The sequence below is a fragment of the Paramisgurnus dabryanus genome, chromosome 11 (genome assembly GCF_030506205.2).
Source record: "Paramisgurnus dabryanus chromosome 11, PD_genome_1.1, whole genome shotgun sequence".
NCBI classification, from domain to species: Eukaryota; Metazoa; Chordata; class Actinopteri; order Cypriniformes; family Cobitidae; genus Paramisgurnus; species Paramisgurnus dabryanus.
The window spans coordinates 13,434,155-13,452,717 of NC_133347.1; the positions used below are offsets into that span (position 1 = coordinate 13,434,155).

Sequence of the window (18,563 nt, forward strand, 5' to 3'; positions counted from 1 at the left end):
TTTAAGAAAAAAAAGACTTCAGAGCCAATGGGTTTACAGCTGGGGAAACTGGACTGATTTTTAGACTGGTTTAGTGTTAATCAACATCTAACTCAGGGACAAAAGTTACTTAACTGTTAATTAAAATTAAATAAACAAACTGTTTACAATCTTCAATCCGTGGCAAACACATGCATTGAAGGAGAAAAAAATATTCACTATTTCAATAGCTATTATTGTGGGATTTTAAGGTTATATGTTTGTAAATAGTTTACTTAGAAGTGTTTTCAATAATCATTATAGCATGTTGAAGTAAAAGATTGTTTGTGTTTGTTTGAGAGAATGGAAAGTCACTGAGAGGGAGCAGTTTGGGTGTGCAAAAGCTCCAAGGCCATGGTTTTGGTTGAATTAGCTTGGAATGTGTACAGCTGGTGTTGGTCAAGATAAGAGTGAGGCCTGAGGGAGAAAAGCAAACAGTCATTCATGTTATTAACCAATGTTTTAATATTTACAGGATAAAATATGCAATGTATTTCTTACTTAATCAGTATTAATCATTGAATAATTGATTAAATAAATATAAGATGTTGTCTTTGATAAATGTGTATTAACCAATGAAATAAAGGTTGCATACAGAATAACCTAAATGGGGGGCATGGCAGCTCAACCTTGAAGAACAGAATCTCTTGCGCTTGTTCTTTATGTGTGTGTGTTTTCTTCCCTAACAGATGGTTATTAATAATGATTTAAGTGTTTGCTTAGAAGTAGTATTGCAGTATAAGATTTAATATGTGTTTATCTATCTAAAGAAGTTAATGTGTGCCTTATTCACATAACCAATTTTACGAATAATGAAATGATGTTATGATATTGAAATGTGTTTTACATAATAATCATTTTCATCTTACAACTTATGTCTTTTTATGAATAAATGAATGTTTTATTAATGACCTGTTTTAAGAAAGCATTATAATATGCTATGTGGAGTCAATCATATGTGAAGTGGAAAAGTATTGGGGGAATAGTTACAAATTGAAGGACTCTCAAAGTTGTGCGGAGAACAGTTTGTTTTTTCTTTGTTTGTGTGTCCATTTTTGCCTACAGGCTAAAACTGGGTGTGGTAAGGGAGTCAGGTGAACGAGAACAACCGATGTGGGTGGAGAATTCTAAGAGAAATCGACGTCATATAATATATAAATAATTGTTAGAAAAGAGGCTGGGTTGCCTTCGCTACCGAGTGTGGTCTTGAGAAGGCCCGGCATGCTGTGAAACTTTTTCATATCTGATCAATAAATATTTGAACTTAGATATTTGTATTTTGTGCCTTTCCTCTAAATTATGAACATGCAAGGACGCCTTAAAGTCCAACAATTGGTGACCCCGACGTTTCTTTGGAGGGAAAGGAGAGAGTGAAAGGAAGGAGGGTTTCATATTGAAGAAACCAAAGTAAGGGAGGAATCCAATTCAACACAAAAAGCGCGCTCTACTAAAAAGGTAAGCAGAGCCTGTTTTATCGAATTCTGCTCTTTGAATATACCAAATTACTTGTGTTGAAAAGGATATCCGAACTGAATTTTAACACATAGATATTTTAAACATATGATCAGAATGAAAAACTTTTGAAAAAGGTACCTTGGTAATTTATGGTTGGAGTCCATTAGTGTATTAGACACTATAAAGAACCAAGAGAAATAGTAATTTATGGTTGGAGGCCATTAGTGCATTAGGCGCTATAAAGTACCGAAAGAAGGGTGAAAGGCCCGTTAGGTGAAAAATCCTACGAATATTAAAGCTGGGTTGGGGGCCCTCAGCGTATTAGGCGCTGAAAAGTACCAAAAGAGAGGTGAAAGGCCTGTTGGATGAGAACTCCACAAAAACTGAAAAGACGTCCTATTTTTGTATAGTTGTGTGTTTTTCGATTTTCTTTGAAAAGACGGGTCAGTAGTCGCGCGGGTGAAATTCCTGAAAACTACTGGTGTATATATCCTTTTGCTTTCAAACTTTGCTAAAAGACGGGTCAGTAGTCGCGCGGGTGGAACTCCTGAAAACTACTGTTGTATATGCTTTTGCTTAAGATAGGAGCGACTTGTGTGTCTTTGTAATTTTCAGTGCTCGAAAATTGTCTTAAAATGGCTGAATTTCAAAAAGAGTGTGATGAGTATGGTTGCCCACCGGTCTATGTTCAGTGGCAAAAAAAATATTGAAACTGATGTTGGCCCAAACCGATCCAAAAGATATTAAGAAAAGACAAAAGGAGGTTACATCAGCATGGAACACATTGTGTGAAGAAAATTGCTGGGTTACGGAGGAGAAAAAACGTGTTCCCCTGACTCCCATCATTTTTGCCATGGAACATAGACTGGTACACAGAATTGAGATTGTAAAGGCAGAAGGAAAAAGTGGTTTGGCAAAGGGCCAACTGTGACAGGCTTAGAGAAAGAGTAGAGAATTCGGACGAGATTAGCTCTGATCGCTGCTGCCATGCAGGCTATCAAACCAAAGAAGAAAATGGGAAGTTGGCAGTGGTGCAGCTGCAAAGCAAAAGGAAATTGAACAAGGAAACAGTCAGCCAGACTCAAGTGTGACGCCCACAGCTCCTCCCATGGCTCCTCCTCAAGTGAAGTCGCTACACCCCTCACTGCAAACAACTCCTCCTTATGAGGAAAAGTCTGTTTCGATCTCAAAGCAACAGCCGGTGTTAACAGTAAACAGCGGTGAACTAGATGTTGAATTTGATGAAATAGAGGCCCTGAAAAGAAAAATGGAAAGATTACAACAAACAATTATGACACAAGGACAGATAATCACAACTCTATTAAGATTTCAGAGAAATGTAAATGCTAACAACAGGGGAAAGAGATTACACAGACAGGGCCATAAACAAATCACAAACAGAACTTGTACAGGTAGATACGATTAAGAATGGGCTTTTGAGACTGTAGCTGTACAGGCCACAGACAAAAATAAACACATTCCACAGCAGGTTGCCCAGCCACCCTCCACTTCAGGTCCTCCCAATGTGCTATAGTATGACCAATATTGACAAGCCTATGGTCCACCGGACCCTTATGCAGGCCCACCCTACACAGGCAACCCATGGGGAGGTTATCAGCAATATAGAGGGGCTCCCAGAGGACGGGGTGGTAGTAACAGAGGGGGGTATGGTGCTTTTGGAGGGAATACATGTTATGTGTGTGGACAGGAAGGTCATTGGGCCCGCAGGTGCCCACAACTCGGGCCACAGCCCCAATATTCCAGTGTACGGCATCCACTTAACGCACCGAATGCAAGGGGATGGGGTCCCAATAGAGGAGGTAGCGGGCGTGGACATGGTGGTTTTGGCAGGGGACCACCAGGGCCACACAACTCATCATCACCTGATTTAATGGCGCCTATGCTCCCATCATGGGGCCAGGGTGGTGGTGCAGAGGAATGACGGGGCACACAGGGAACCACCATGGGGGGAATGGCCGAGCCCCTCATGGACATAGTGGTGAATGGCACACCACTAAAAGCTCTAGTGGACACTGGAGCTACATACTCTACTGTAATAAGCGGCACCGTATGGTCAGCATATTTAAGTAACAAAAGAGTGAGTGTGATGGGTTTCTCTGGTGAAATTGAAAAGTGGCCATTGACAAAACAGTTACCAACACAAGTTGCTAATCAACTTGTCTCGCATTCATTTCTGTACTCCTCCAACGCACCTGCTCCCCTAATGGGCAGAGATTTGTTAACAAAACTAGGGGCTAGCATACTATGTTCAACTGATGGTATTGTAGTTAGGTTTCCAGACGGACACACAGTTAACTGTTCGTTGAGCTCAACAGAGACAGGTAATCAATGGATGTTAGTGGGGGGGAAATATAAGGAGTCAGTCGACATTTATTGGGCAGAACTGGAGGTCGACTGGGAGGATGAAATGTCTAGCAACAGTGTAGTGTCTCTTTACAACACCCACAAGTCATGGATACAAGACAGGGCCCTATTTTTACCCCCCATAGACCCACTTCACTGCACCATGTTTTATGACAGGTTTGACAAAACAACCTATGAGGAACTTTTCATGTCCATTGAGGGGACCAAGTGGAGACTGGTGGATGGTGGTATGTGGTATATTTGTTGGCAAACAAGGCGTGGCTGCACCCATATTTTTGTCAGACGGCCAGAAAGAATGGTATAGGATGTCTGACACAGCCGCACCACATATTTCACTAGCTTTGCACCCAAACCATGAGGCTAGAGAGCTAGGCAGCATGGTTAAGACGCTTTTAACCCTTACCACTGGCAACCATCACATATCTCAGGGGTATGGCACTCACATAGTCATGACGTTTATTGGATCAGGCAGCAGACAGAGGATGTAGCCATCCTAAAACACGAACAACCTACCAGGAGTTATGGTAGGGAAAACACAGACGGTGAAGGGACGGGACAACTAATTGAAAGCATGCCACATGACCTATGGTCACAGGGGCCTACGGACGTAGGTTTTTGCAATATCACCCCGGTTTCATTTAAGCCCTATACATTTCAACAGACAAAACATAACAAAGTATTTACCAATATATATTACTGTGTCCTACAGAAAGCTTACCAAAATCCTGGCCAACCAAACCTGAAATTATGTCCATGAGGGTGTAAACATGGCAGATCTAATCACTGAGGGTGAGCCATGTGACTGCATACCATTGACTGAAAAAGCAAATATATTGAGAGATGGTTTGTTCGCGGTACCACTGCCCATACGGAAATGTAATATATGTGAATATATGAAATATCCCTATATGAAATATATGGTAATATAAAGTAGAAACATATATGTACATATATGTACAACCATATATGACACCTATTCGAAAATGGAACAATTTCATATATTGACATATATGTCTATCCCATACAAATATATGTCTATGTGTGCAAAAAACATACATAGACATATATGTCATCTATATAATTATTTATATATGTGACATACATGACTTCACATATATGTCTAATATATGTTGCATACATATACTTATCATATATCATAAAATAATTAAATTTGAGCCGTGGATTTTATCTATTTTTTGCATGTTTCAGACTACAGGTAGGACGTACAACCCATTCACACAACTTAACACACAAACACAATTTATTATTTGTAATGTACCTGATGAGTCCAGTCGGGCCTCGAACCCGGGTCCTCACGTTGAAAGTCGTCCGCGCTATCCACTGATCCACCCAGCCGTTGGATGGGAGGGGCTAACAACTTAAGCTATTTGTGTGTTACTGAAGTAGGCGCTGTTTAGCTTGTATTTTACAGTGTTCGTTTTATTATTCCTTCTGTTTTTATTTTATGCAGGGGTACACAGTGCAAATTTAACCCTTGTGCGTTGTTCAAATTTAATACATCCACTAAATTAAACATCTGTAAAAATGTATCAGAATATTTTTTCACTTTTTTTTGCATAAATTTCTTAGTCAGTTCTGATCAAAACTACCAAATTTTTACAAAAATTCCATGATTTTAACTCTTTAATTGCCAAGTTCATAAGTGGATTTGGGGAAAATCTAAATGACAAATTTTCAATACAAAAAGTGATTGTAGACTGGATTTTTTTAACCTTTTTCGCAGTCTTGGGCATGTCAAATATAAAGTAAAAACATTGGCTTTTGATTATTGTTTTCTTCCTCATTTATTGTAAGTGGCTGTTTTTGCCCCATTGACTTCCATAATAACCACATTTTTGCAAAAGGAAAAACCACCAACATTGAATTGCATTTTTGAATGTTGGTGGTTTTTCCTTTTGCAAAGAGGTCAAATTTGTCATTTTTACTGTTGATCACCATGTGGCACCATTAACCCTTTAGTAGACCTGTGCTGTGCAGAGCTTAATTTCTAGCTTGTACATTGAGTAATATGGGGGCGGTTTCCCGGACAGGGATTATCTTAATCCAGGACTAGGCCTTAGTTTAATTAGGAAATATAACTAGTTTTAACAAACATGCCTTACTAAAAACATTACCTGTATGCATTTTGAGGCAAAACAAAGGGCCCTGATGTATTTTAAGATATGTCAGTGCAAGTTGTTTTCAGTTTGGACAGCTCTTAAAAATGTTTTAGTCTAGGACTAGTCTATCTGTCCGGGAAACCGCCCCCATGGAGTATAACTCCATAATAAAAGTATAGTATTGTGCCAAATGCATGCAGTTTGAAACTAGGCAGGGTTATAATGTTATGACCCTAATAATTTTTAAACAATATATTTACAGACCTATATAGGCTATGTTGTTTTAGAAATCTAGACATAAAACATATTGATATCATATGGTTGGAGCATACAGTATCATGTAAAAATCCATCTTATATGGTTGTAAAATACAAACCCATATAAGAATTCATACATATACATATTTTAAATATATGTATTTAAATACATTTTAATATGAGTATTCCATATAGGTTTAAAACATATATCTTCATATATCAAGAGTATCTATATATGTGATATTAATATATGTATTTATATACATTTTAATATGAGTATTTCATATAGGTTTAAAAAATATATCTCATATATCAAGATTATTTGTATATGTGATATTCATATATGTATTTATATACATTTTAATATGAGTATTTCATATAGGTTTAAAACATATATCTTCATATATCAAGAGTATCTATATATGTGATATTAATATATGTATTTATATACATTTTAATATGAGTATTTCATATATGTTTTAAACCTATATATTCATATATCGTGAGGATCTATATATGTGATATTAATATATTGCATATATATGTAACATATATGCCAAGATCGGTTTTGATATAGGGACATATATGTCATATATTACATTTCCGTATGGGTGACAACTCCCCGACCGGTAATCACACTGTTTACAGATGGTTGTTGTTTCAGAGCAGCAGATGGCACATTGAAGGCAGGTTTTGCAGTTGTTGAACAGGTTGAAAATGATTTTGTAACAAGACTGAGTGGTAGGTTGAACGGTAAACAGTCAGCACAGAGAGCTGAAATGATAGCTGTTATCAAAGCCTTGCACTACATGGTGAAGAGAGGGTGACCATTTTTAGTGATTCTGCATATGTGATTGGTGCAGTATATATGGATCTGCATAGGTGGGTTTGAAACCAGGAAAGGCCGGCCTATAACAAATGCTAGCGAAGCCTGACACATACTACAGGCTGTGAAGGTACCTAATGAAGTGGCTGTTGTCAACGGCCTAATAGACCACTTATATCCCCAACCATGGTTTCCCAAGACAAAGTTAGATCTGACAGACTGACAAACACGCAATGGAATTGACATATAGTTTCGGGGCTGCTTGACACCCCAATGACAGAGCAAAGCTGAAATAATGAACCTGACCTTGACATCAAAACTTGACTTGACAAAATCTGTGCACAGACAAAAAATAACCTGGCTTGATGCATTGCCAATTGCATTAATGTCTATTTGCTTTTCTGTTAACAGGATCACTGGTTTGACAACATTTGAATTGTTTACAGGTCGCCAGTTTCCGGGTCCGAGGAATGCCCTGGTGAAGGACCCTATCCTGCCACTAACACATGCTGTTTCTTTTGACACACTAACTGATCTGATTGAACATTTTTCATGGCAGGCTACCAAAACACGTGAAGGGGACAGTGGCCAAACCAAAAGTACAGTATAGCTGATTGGGTGAGAGTAACGGTGTTAAGGAGGAAGTGGGACGAGCCCACATGGTCCAAGTCGCTAAGAGTGACTGCCAGGCCGTCGCATTGTGTGTAGCTCCAAGGAAAAGGAGACACCTGGTTTTATGTTTCTTCTTGTGTTCCATGTGATTTTCCTTCCAGGTCACTGACAGACACAGGTGTGGACCTGAGGACTCAGGTCCAAGAGAGGGAGGTGGTTGAGAGGTTGTTGAAAGTGAAAGTAAACTAAACCTGCTGGAGAGCAGAGAGAACAGACGGGAAGTGAACCACTATTGGTAACACCCACACAACACCAACCACAAAGTCAACAGACAATCTGTAAAATTGTGCATAAAAAAGGTGACATTTTTTCCAGCCCAGCAACAGAACCCCTAGCACACTGTGTAAGCGCAGATTGTGCATACGGTGCAGGTATAGCCGTACAGTTCAAGGCAAAGTACGGTACACAAAAGGTTGTAAGTCAAAACAAACACACAGGTGAATGTGCAGTTACCCATGAGGACGACGGCAGACTGGTCTTTCATTTAATAACCAAACAAAACTGTACTGATTTACCAACATATGAGAATTTTACTAACAGCCTCAGATGCATGAGAGATTGGTGTGAGGAAAAAGGAATAACAAGTGTGCCTACTCCCCGGCTGGGGTGTGGGTTAGATAAATTGATAGATAAATTAGATAAAAAGACTAAAGTGTAGGGGAGATCGAGCTTTTTTACAGTGCGGCTCCAAGGCTTTGGAACAGCTTACCTGTTAGCTTAAGACAGGCTCCATCTCTCCTTACTTTTAAATCTAGACTCAAAACTTTTTTATTCTCAAAAGCCTTTGAGGAAAATTTTAATTAATGTGATTTTATTTTATTTTTCCTGTGTCTTTTATCTATTGATGTGATTTTATCTTATTTTCTCTTCTGTCTTTTATCTATTATTTTATCTATTTGGAAACAACAGCTGTTGTTTTAAATTGTGCTATATAAATAAATTGTCATCATTGTCATTAAATTGGATTTCCATAAGGTGGTGGAAATCCTGACAGAAGTGTTCAGGGACCTGAACATCACAATTACTGTTTGGTCATTATACCCTGAATAACTACATACCATATTGGTATATGAATTTTGACCTTTGAATTTCTTAAGTTTCTTATATAGTCTTACATTTCAATGTTTCCTTTTTGAATTTACGATTGTTATTTGAGTATTAGCCAATAGGCATAAGTGTATTTTTTCCACAGAGATGAAGCTATATGGAAATTGGAAGGTTCTGTGGGCCCTAGGGGCTATAACTGCAATTATAATTACCATACTATTTGGCATAAACAATGGAGGTAATCTGAAAATTGACAAAAGGTCCAAAACAACACCACAAGATCCGTGTTTAAAGAGATATGGGGGAATTGAATTAAATTACACAAAAATTGAACAATATCATACACCTTGGATTTGGCCATACTGGTCAATTGTGGATGTTGTTGTATCCCCTGTCTCAGATCCCTGTGTAACAGGCTGATAGTGTCTGCAATAGAGAAAAAAAAGAAAATCCACCCCCATACAGTATGCCGCTCTTAGGCCTACAGAACCTGGAGGATGATGAGGAGGAACAGGTGTGACCTCTTTCAGAGGTCAAGAGAGGGAATTGTGGGATTTTAAGGTTATATGTTTGTAAATAGTTTACTTAGAAGTGTTTTCAATAATCATTATAGCATGTTGAAGTAAAAGATTGTTTGTGTTTGTTTGAGAGAATGGAAAGTCACTGAGAGGGAGCAGTTTGGGTGTGCAAAAGCTCCAAGGCCATGGTTTTGGTTGAATTAGCTTGGAATGTGTACAGCTGGTGTTGGTCAAGATAAGAGTGAGGCCTGAGGGAGAAAAGCAAACAGTCATTCATGTTATTAACCAATGTTTTAATATTTACAGGATAAAATATGCAATGTATTTCTTACTTAATCAGTATTAATCATTGAATAATTGATTAAATAAATATAAGATGTTGTCTTTGATAAATGTGTATTAACCAATGAAATAAAGGTTGCATACAGAATAACCTAAATGGGGGGCATGGCAGCTCAACCTTGAAGAACAGAATCTCTTGCGCTTGTTCTTTATGTGTGTGTGTTTTCTTCCCTAACAGATGGTTATTAATAATGATTTAAGTGTTTGCTTAGAAGTAGTATTGCACTGTAAATAATTTTCGTTGTTTTCACAGTTTTTTACTGTTTTTCTCGACAGTTTCTTACTGTATAAGTTGTTTACAGTTTGTTACTATAGATTTGTTGTTTCCACAGTATTTTAATGTATTTTCAACAGTTTTTTACTGCATAAGCTTTGTACAGTAGGCTACTGTAGTTTTCCAATGCATTATGGGAAATATTACTCTGAATACAGTATTACCAACCAACTGCAAAACACAATGACAAACGTCTATTTATATCTTAAATGCTTAATTTTTTTGTGAGATATTTGGTTTAATGTCTGTTTTCACATCAGATGCTCTGTGTGTTCCTTTAACATAAATCAGGTGCCTTTTCTGAGGCTTTAATGAAATCACCAGCCAATTCAATAGACATACCATCAGTTCTTAATATTGTTGCCTCTGTGTCACAAAATGTATTTTTAAGATTAGTTTAGGCGATAATATATATATGTATAATCTTCAAATAGCAGTCGATTAGTTAAAAAAGCGCTAATTTTAGAATTTGATTAAACAAATGCGGAGGGTTCAGGCGCGAGTCGGTCACGTGATGTGCTCCTCAGTTCTGTCAGTAGGGGGAGTGGGAGAACGCGTGTGTGTCGTCGTATCTGTTCTGCTCATCTAGCGCGTATTTCTTTATTAATATCTGCTGGGTGAATATTAATACGTATATGCTAACATTAATTTTGTGACCACAAAATGACAGCGAGCTATTATACGAGATATTGTGTCGTCGTGTTTGTCTTCACTCACTTCATCATTATCTGGTAAGTGCTATATGCAATATCTGGTATGAGACTTTATTGGCACTAAAGGGTTCTTTCGGCTAAATTTTACTTAATTTCTGTCATAACAGCAAACAACTTCTGCAACTACACAATGATTGTCTGCCTGTGTGCAAAATAAAGCACGTTCACTGTGTAAAACCCCGCGCAGGGCATTTTCAAATTAACGGTCAGGGCGAGTCTGAGCTTATCGTGTTGTGTTGACAGAGACTTTGCTGAGGTAAGTAAGAGAAAGAAATTAATGTGTTAAATAAATAACGTTATAAACTTGAATTATGTTGTGCCAGAATACGTTGTTTAATGAATATCTGTGGAATAGGTTTAAAATAATACATTAATGACTGAACGTGAACTTGACTGAACATTATGGCAGCTAGAAGTATTGAAAAGACGTATAATAGATTTAACAATGTTTTATCTTCTTTATTAGTGTATGTAAATCTGGGCTACAGTCCACGACAAATTTTCTACGGTAGATTTACGCCTGCATGCTGGTCCTTTCGTCTATCGCGGGGATATCATCACTTCAGCGGACATCGCACTGAAGAGATCCTGTGCTTGCGTGGCGGTGTGTTTGTGTGCTCACTTGGATTGAGACCAGCAGTGCTTTTTTAAAAGTGGGTGAGTACTAACTTATTATTGTGTAGTTTCATAAAAGCCTTACTCTTTTCAGTCACATAACTTTTGTTCATCTGCTAATAATAGGACTATCCATACACAAAGATGTATTGTGGATTTAAGTAATATCTGCGAATATTTATGTGAAAATGTATTAGTGTTCTGCTGACATGAGATCTGAAATTGTGTTCTAGGACCTGATATGGATTAATCCAATGATCAACGTTTTCCTTTGTATCCCTGTTTTGTATACGCTGCCATTACATGATGGTCATATGTCCCGGATGATCGGGAGAAGTCACGTGGTTCAATTATTATTATTTTTTTACGTGGTTCAATTTTTTTTCAATTTTTTTTTACCATGCATTTAGCATCAGGCAAAGCCTGCAATCAATCTATTAAGACAGAAACAATATCTTACTTATTATTATGTTGTTATGACAATATCATGTGATCATCTGAGTTAGAACAAAATCTATTCATTTTCAGGTATTACTGTGCAAGTTCCCTGAATCATTCTGTTGAAATGTTATGTGTTTAAGATTCTTTATGACATCAAGATGTGGTTTGGGAAGGACCTTCATCTAAATCTGAAGACAGGACATACTGGCTCAAAAAGGTACAATATTTTTTATACCCAATTTGAAATGTTGAACAATTACTTTACTTTACTTTACTGTACTGGACTGGTCAAGCGTTTGGTCAGGAACTGCCTATACACTTGAAAAATGCACAGAACTGGAACAGCACATCAGTTGGGAGCACATTAACAAGGATGAAATTTATCCAATAATTATTTTAATATTTATAGGTAAGCAACTACTTGCTGAGTGTATTTAATGAGTGTGTATTAATCTCTTACAGCTCCCATACTTAGTACAGTATATTTTAATCAGTGTGGCAATAACTTGTGTTTTATTTTTATGTTTACACAGGTGTTTCTGATATGGAGAAAAACCCAGCACTGCTCATTTTATTTCTTCATCTTGAGAATACAGCAAGTTTACCTTTTGTCTGGAAAATGTAAGTTTTGAGTTTGGCTAACAATAGAGGTTAGATTTTGATGCAATTTATTACTCATCTCTTTAACTTGTATTTTTAGTTACTCAGTACATGTTATTTTCACAGGATTCAGCAAAGCTAACACCAACAACAATTTTTCATGGCACTTTAAACCACCTTGATGTGAGGAGCCAGCATCAGAATGGATGGTGTCAATATCCTGAAAGTGGAGGTAACAGAGGTACTGTATCTCTTTTTTGTCTCCTTCAGTGTAGCATGTCCAAACCCATCATTGCACACTAAACGTTAAACATTTTTGGTGACTACAAAAGACAGTCTATAACACTTCTAAAATTGTACAAACAACGTATTTCTATAAATTGTTTTGCCATAACAAACCTTACTTAGTGGTAATTGGTTTGTATATAGTTTTGTGTAAATTTGTTCATTTAACGTCTTAAGTTTGGAATGGTCTATACGGAATTAGTTTTGTGTTTATTGATAATAATTATTATAGTTAACACATTTATTTATTTCATACACCAGTTATTATTTATGGGTAGGGGTGTGACGGTCATTATATAACCGTGAGACCGACGGTTATAGTTGAACACCGTCATTAGAACTCTATAACCGGCAAAACCGTGTTATTAAAATATTTTTAAAAACATTTTTTATCAAAGAATTTTAAAATACTAATTAAAAACAATTGTTAACAGTCTGTGTTACACGCCCCCTCATGTTCTCACGCAGTGAAAATACAGAGCGGAGCAACACTGACAACACGCTGACATACAGGACAAACCAGGTTACTTTTCGGTTACTTTTGAGATTAAACATATTAAACAAAGTCTCACCTTTCAAATCATCTCTTCCGTCAGTACACTCCCCTTTTCAAGTTCAAATCCTCCCATGCTAACCTACTAACTCTCCTGAACACACATTCACTGCTTGCTGTTAATTTTAAAGAAACGTAGAGCAAGTAGCTAATCAGTGTCTAGTTTATTCAAACGACGGGTGAGCACTGTGCAGCGCGTCTGTGGAGAGCGTTTGCTGCGCGTGGCCATTGTGCTTTTACACCGGTTGCGTTTGCAGCGCATAGTGTGCAGTTTAATAACAATCTGAAGTTCACATTACTTTCTTTTACCTGCATTTATGAGCAAAACCTCTTCAATACGCTTTAAATCCACATTGTTTTTGTGCTGTTCTGTACTGACAGATATATATAGACACAATTACAGACATAAAAAGCCCATGGCACAAATTTGTTTCTCTAAAGATTATTAAGATAGATTATAGATAGAGGATTAATTTATGCTGGGCAGAGAGTGACAGCGCAGTCTTCTTGCAATAGTGTGTTTTTTAAATATTTCATTGCTTTCTGTTAAATTGTTCAACATTATTACTGTTTGAAACACACTTGGCATAACATTCATGATTTTATGGTAAAATGACACTTTCCCGTCAATCCACGAGCATTTAAACGAGCAAAACACACCCCATCGACAGTTATGTTACGAACCGTCACATTTGACTCATGTCATAACCGACATCACCAATTCTGAAACCGGCACACCCCTATTTATGGGTAATATTTGTGTCATGTTTTAGTCACTGAAATGTGTAAAATCGTGCAAAAATATTTAATAGTCTACCTGTGGTCTATTAAATATTATTTATTCAAAATGTAATTCTACTTCGCAGTGGTGGCTGGTGACTTCTCTCCTAAGTGGTGCAAATTCAAAATATGTGTTCAGAGTGTAATGTGTGTTGCTCATCATGTCAAAGTATGCGTTCGTTGTGTCATGTTAACCATGTGCATCTTGCCTTATGTGAAAATACGTGCCTGCTGTAAAAGCGTCAGAAGGGTTTATGATTTTATGACACTCACTTTCACAAAATACTCGCAAGACACTAACTTAACACTAAACTCTGATTACACATGAGATTTAGCGAGATCGTTTATAATAAACCCCTTTGAAGCATCTGCAGCAGACACGCATTTTGACATGATGCGTGATACACATAAGTTTACATGACGCGCTTAATACATGTTGTGACAAGCTTTGCATCGTGCACCCTTGAAAAAGAAGTCACCAACCAGCACTGCGACTGGGTTATTTAAGCTTTCAGTAATGTTATTGTAACATTCTCCGTAATATTTTCTCTGTTCTCTCAAGGTGGATCTCGAGACTTGGCCATGTTCTAGATTATAACTGGTGAGCTCAAAGTACATTATTGCTAAAAACAAGCATTTTAGATGATTAGTTAATTTTTTGACTTATTATTAATTTGTTTTATCATTTGTTACAGGATTACCACAAGTGCTGTCGCCCCTGCTGTATATGACGCCCCCACCACCTACACCAGGTGTAGGAAATGTCGGTCCTGGAGTGCCGTTGTCCTGCAGAGTTTTGCTCCAGCTCTAAACAAACACACCTGAACAACTAGATCTGAAGAGTCACCAGAAAACTACAGGTAGGCGAGGTTTTATCAGGGTTGGAAATGAAATCTGCAGGATTTCGGCACTCCAGGACCGACGTTGCCTACTACTGACCTACACCTTCATCCTGCCACCACCACCCATACTACCTACAAAAAACTGTATTGTAATTATGCTTTTCACTGTATTGTATGATGTGGTTTTCTCATTTAGGGTAACTACACTATGGCAACAATTGGATACATTGATTGCTGACTGATTTTGTTATTTTTTCTTTACTTTTTGTTTAAAATCTAATCATTTTTTTGTTATTTTTGTTAATATTGTTACAAATATACAGTTAAAAACTGCACAATAAATTGTCTGCTTTTAAAGATATAGTTGTTGTCTTTATATTTAACATCAACCAATAAAATAACAGTATTTAATTTAATCTTAAAAAATACAGTAGTATATATTTTACACTGTAAAATAAATAACAGTAAAATTGGAAAATACAGTAGTATATATTTTATACTGTAAAATAAATAACAGTAACATTTCCAGTATAACAGTAAAATGCTGTATGTTGGATCTTACAAAAAACAGTATAATACTGTACTTCATTTTGCAGTATCCTTTAAACTACTGTCATTTTTTCTACAGTAATTTTACTGTTGTTTGAAATACAGGAACTACTGGATAATTGTTGCCAGTAAGTTACTGTTAATTTGACAATAAACTTTTTACAGTGTGCAGTATAAGATTTAATATGTGTTTATCTATCTAAAGAAGTTAATGTGTGCCTTATTCACATAACCAATTTTACGAATAATGAAATGATGTTATGATATTGAAATGTGTTTTACATAATAATCATTTTCATCTTACAACTTATGTCTTTTTATGAATAAATGAATGTTTTATTAATGACCTGTTTTAAGAAAGCATTATAATATGCTATGTGGAGTCAATCATATGTGAAGTGGAAAAGTATTGGGGGAATAGTTACAAATTGAAGGACTCTCAAAGTTGTGCGGAGAACAGTTTGTTTTTTCTTTGTTTGTGTGTCCATTTTTGCCTACAGGCTAAAACTGGGTGTGGTAAGGGAGTCAGGTGAACGAGAACAACCGATGTGGGTGGAGAATTCTAAGAGAAATCGACGTCATATAATATATAAATAATTGTTAGAAAAGAGGCTGGGTTGCCTTCGCTACCGAGTGTGGTCTTGAGAAGGCCCGGCATGCTGTGAAACTTTTTCATATCTGATCAATAAATATTTGAACTTAGATATTTGTATTTTGTGCCTTTCCTCTAAATTATGAACATGCAAGGACGCCTTAAAGTCCAACATTATCTGACAACTATTGATAACATTACCATGTGTAATTTAATGGTGTAAATGTTTTTTATTAATACACCTTTAAGATGACCATGAATTAACTCTAATTTGCATAGTCATTGATATAAAAGCTTATTTTTTGCATATAATATAAGCATTGTCTAAAACTGAAAATAGGCTTATACTTAATTATTATTACAAGACCATCATGTAGCCTAATATTAGACGCCCAAACCAAAGTGAAGAAAATGATCTTTAATTTGCAAGTCTGAACTGAACATCAACGCAGACATGAATTTCCTCACAGAAGTTTAAGATCATATACATCTTGAACGTAGTAGATATATAAATGAACACAGATAAAGGAAGTTTAACACTGTGAAGCACAAGCAAACATGCAGAGGAACTGAAGGCAGCTAAAAACCATCAGGACATAAACACGGCTTATTTTATTGCATTTGGAGCCTTACCTCCAGATAAAGTAATAAACTGAACTGATGATTTAAATGTTGTTTACTCACATGTGCGTTGTAAACTCTATGGATTTAATGTTGCAGCACAGCTTCACTCTTTCACTTCTCCACATGACTGTTTGTTTACAGTGTCGCGTGAGCAGCTACAATGCAGGTTCGACTTCATTTGGCGCTAAGCAGACCTCTTGGTGATATCAAAGTACCGCGAGAGCGATTCAAAGCAGATGTCTCCATGTGATCTCTGGAGTCTCTCAATTTCAATTTCAATTTCAATTTAAAGAACTTTATTGGCATGATTGTGTCACTTACAATATTGCCAAAGCATTATACATAAAACAAGAAACATACAATAACACAATATTAACAAACATTAAGGTGCAATTAAGCTAAGGTGCTGGGTGATGGATGAAGTACTACTGCAAAATAAAATAAAGTAGAATCAGAGGATATTTACAATATCAAGTTGACTTTGAAATATAAACATATGAAGTATACAAATGTACATTTATGGAGGCACATGAGAGGTAAAATAAAAATACTGTACAAGATCAGGGCTGTGGATTATTTCTGATGGTGTGTAACTGATAAATGAATTTAGCAGCAACTGATGGGTGTCTGTCTTCCCCCAGTAACATCTTCATTTGATCTGAATCTGAAGAGTTATGAAACTCTGGTATGAGCTTTGAGATTTTGTCAAAGTGTTTTTCTCTAAGCTCTTTATATTTTCCACAGTAAAGGAGAAAGTGTGTCTCTGTCTCGATCTCACCACTGTCACAATGGACACAGATTCGCTCTTCTTTTGGGAGCCATGTTTGTCTATGTCGGCCTTTCTCTATTGCCAGACTGTGATCACTGAGTCTGTATTTAGTGAGGATTCGTCTCTGCTTTACATCTCTAACTGTGGAGAGATATTCTGACAGACTGTATTTTCTGTTTAGTGCCCGATAACATTCTAGTTTACTTTGGTTTTTACTTTCATTATCCCAATGATTCAAATATAAAGTTTGACTTTCTTTAATGATTTGGTTTATTGTGGTTTGTTTGCGTTCGTTAGTGCTGGTCTGGAGTTTTAGAGCCAGTTGACAGATGGGACTGGTTTTAGGTCTCTTTTCTTGGGTTTTAAGGGCTTCATACTGAAGTGTGTTCGGGGGACTTGAGTTTAAGTGTGACCAGAATTTAAGGGAGCGTTTTTGGATGTGTATTATTAGGGGATATCTGCCTAATTCAGCCCTGCATGCATTAGTAGGTGTTCTTCTCTGAACTCTTAAAATATTTCTACAGAATTCAGCATGCAGGGATTCCATTGGATGTTTGTCCCATTTGGAGTAATCTGTTAGGCATTGTGGACCCCAAACCTCACAACCATACAGAGCTATGGGCATTATTACACTATCAAATATTTTACACCAAACTGTAGCAGGAATATCTGTTTGTTTAAATTTGCCTTTGATGATATAGAATGCTCGTCTAGCTTTCTCTTTAAGTGCATTTACCGCGAGACCAAAACCGCCTGATGCGCTGATTTTTAACCCGAGATAGTCGTAGTGTAAGGTGTGTTCTAGTGCAGTGTTTCCCAGAGTAAATGTGTATCTGTTATCCTGTAGTCTTGCTTTTTTCTGGAAAATCATAATTTTAGTTTTTTTCAGATTGACCGTCAGGGCCCAGTTTTGACAGTATTTCTCCAGCAGGTCCAGGTGTTGCTGTAAACCTTGTGCAGTGTCTGACAATAGCACCAGATCATCTGCATACAGAAGAGCTTTAATCTCTGAGTTGTTTAGGATGAGGCCGGGTGTGCTGGATTGTTCCAGTAACACTGCTAACTCGTTAATATATAAGTTAAACAGAGTTGGACTCAAGTTACAGCCCTGTCTCACCCCACGCCCTTGACTGAAAAATTCTGTTCTTTTGTCACCGATTTTAACTCCGCACTTGTTTTCTGAGTACATGGATTTAATGATGTCATATACTTTTCCTCCTATGCCTGATTGTAGAATTTTATAGTATAAGCCGTCGTGCCATATCGAGTCGAATGCTTTTTTAAAG

General features: G+C 36.9%; 1 protein-coding gene and 1 long non-coding RNA gene across 6 annotated transcripts in view; both read left to right on the forward strand.

The window, feature by feature from the left end:
• Nucleotides 1-18,563, forward strand: part of mad2l2 (mitotic arrest deficient 2 like 2) — a 42,078-nt gene that overhangs the window by 7,763 nt on the left and 15,752 nt on the right. The gene's annotated exons all lie outside the window — the stretch shown is intronic.
• LOC135729307 (uncharacterized) lies at nucleotides 5,768-15,994 on the forward strand. Of its 5 annotated transcripts, none has more exons than XR_010525656.2 (7): nucleotides 5,768-10,883; nucleotides 11,094-11,900; nucleotides 11,977-12,092; nucleotides 12,217-12,304; nucleotides 12,410-12,524; nucleotides 14,464-14,502; nucleotides 14,597-15,994. It is a non-coding gene; the product is annotated as an uncharacterized lncRNA (long non-coding RNA). The 5 variants fall into 5 exon arrangements; XR_010525659.2 differs by lacking the exon at nucleotides 11,977-12,092 and having other exon boundaries at nucleotides 11,094-11,284; nucleotides 11,824-11,900; XR_012337926.1 differs by lacking the exon at nucleotides 11,977-12,092 and having other exon boundaries at nucleotides 11,094-11,280; nucleotides 11,824-11,900.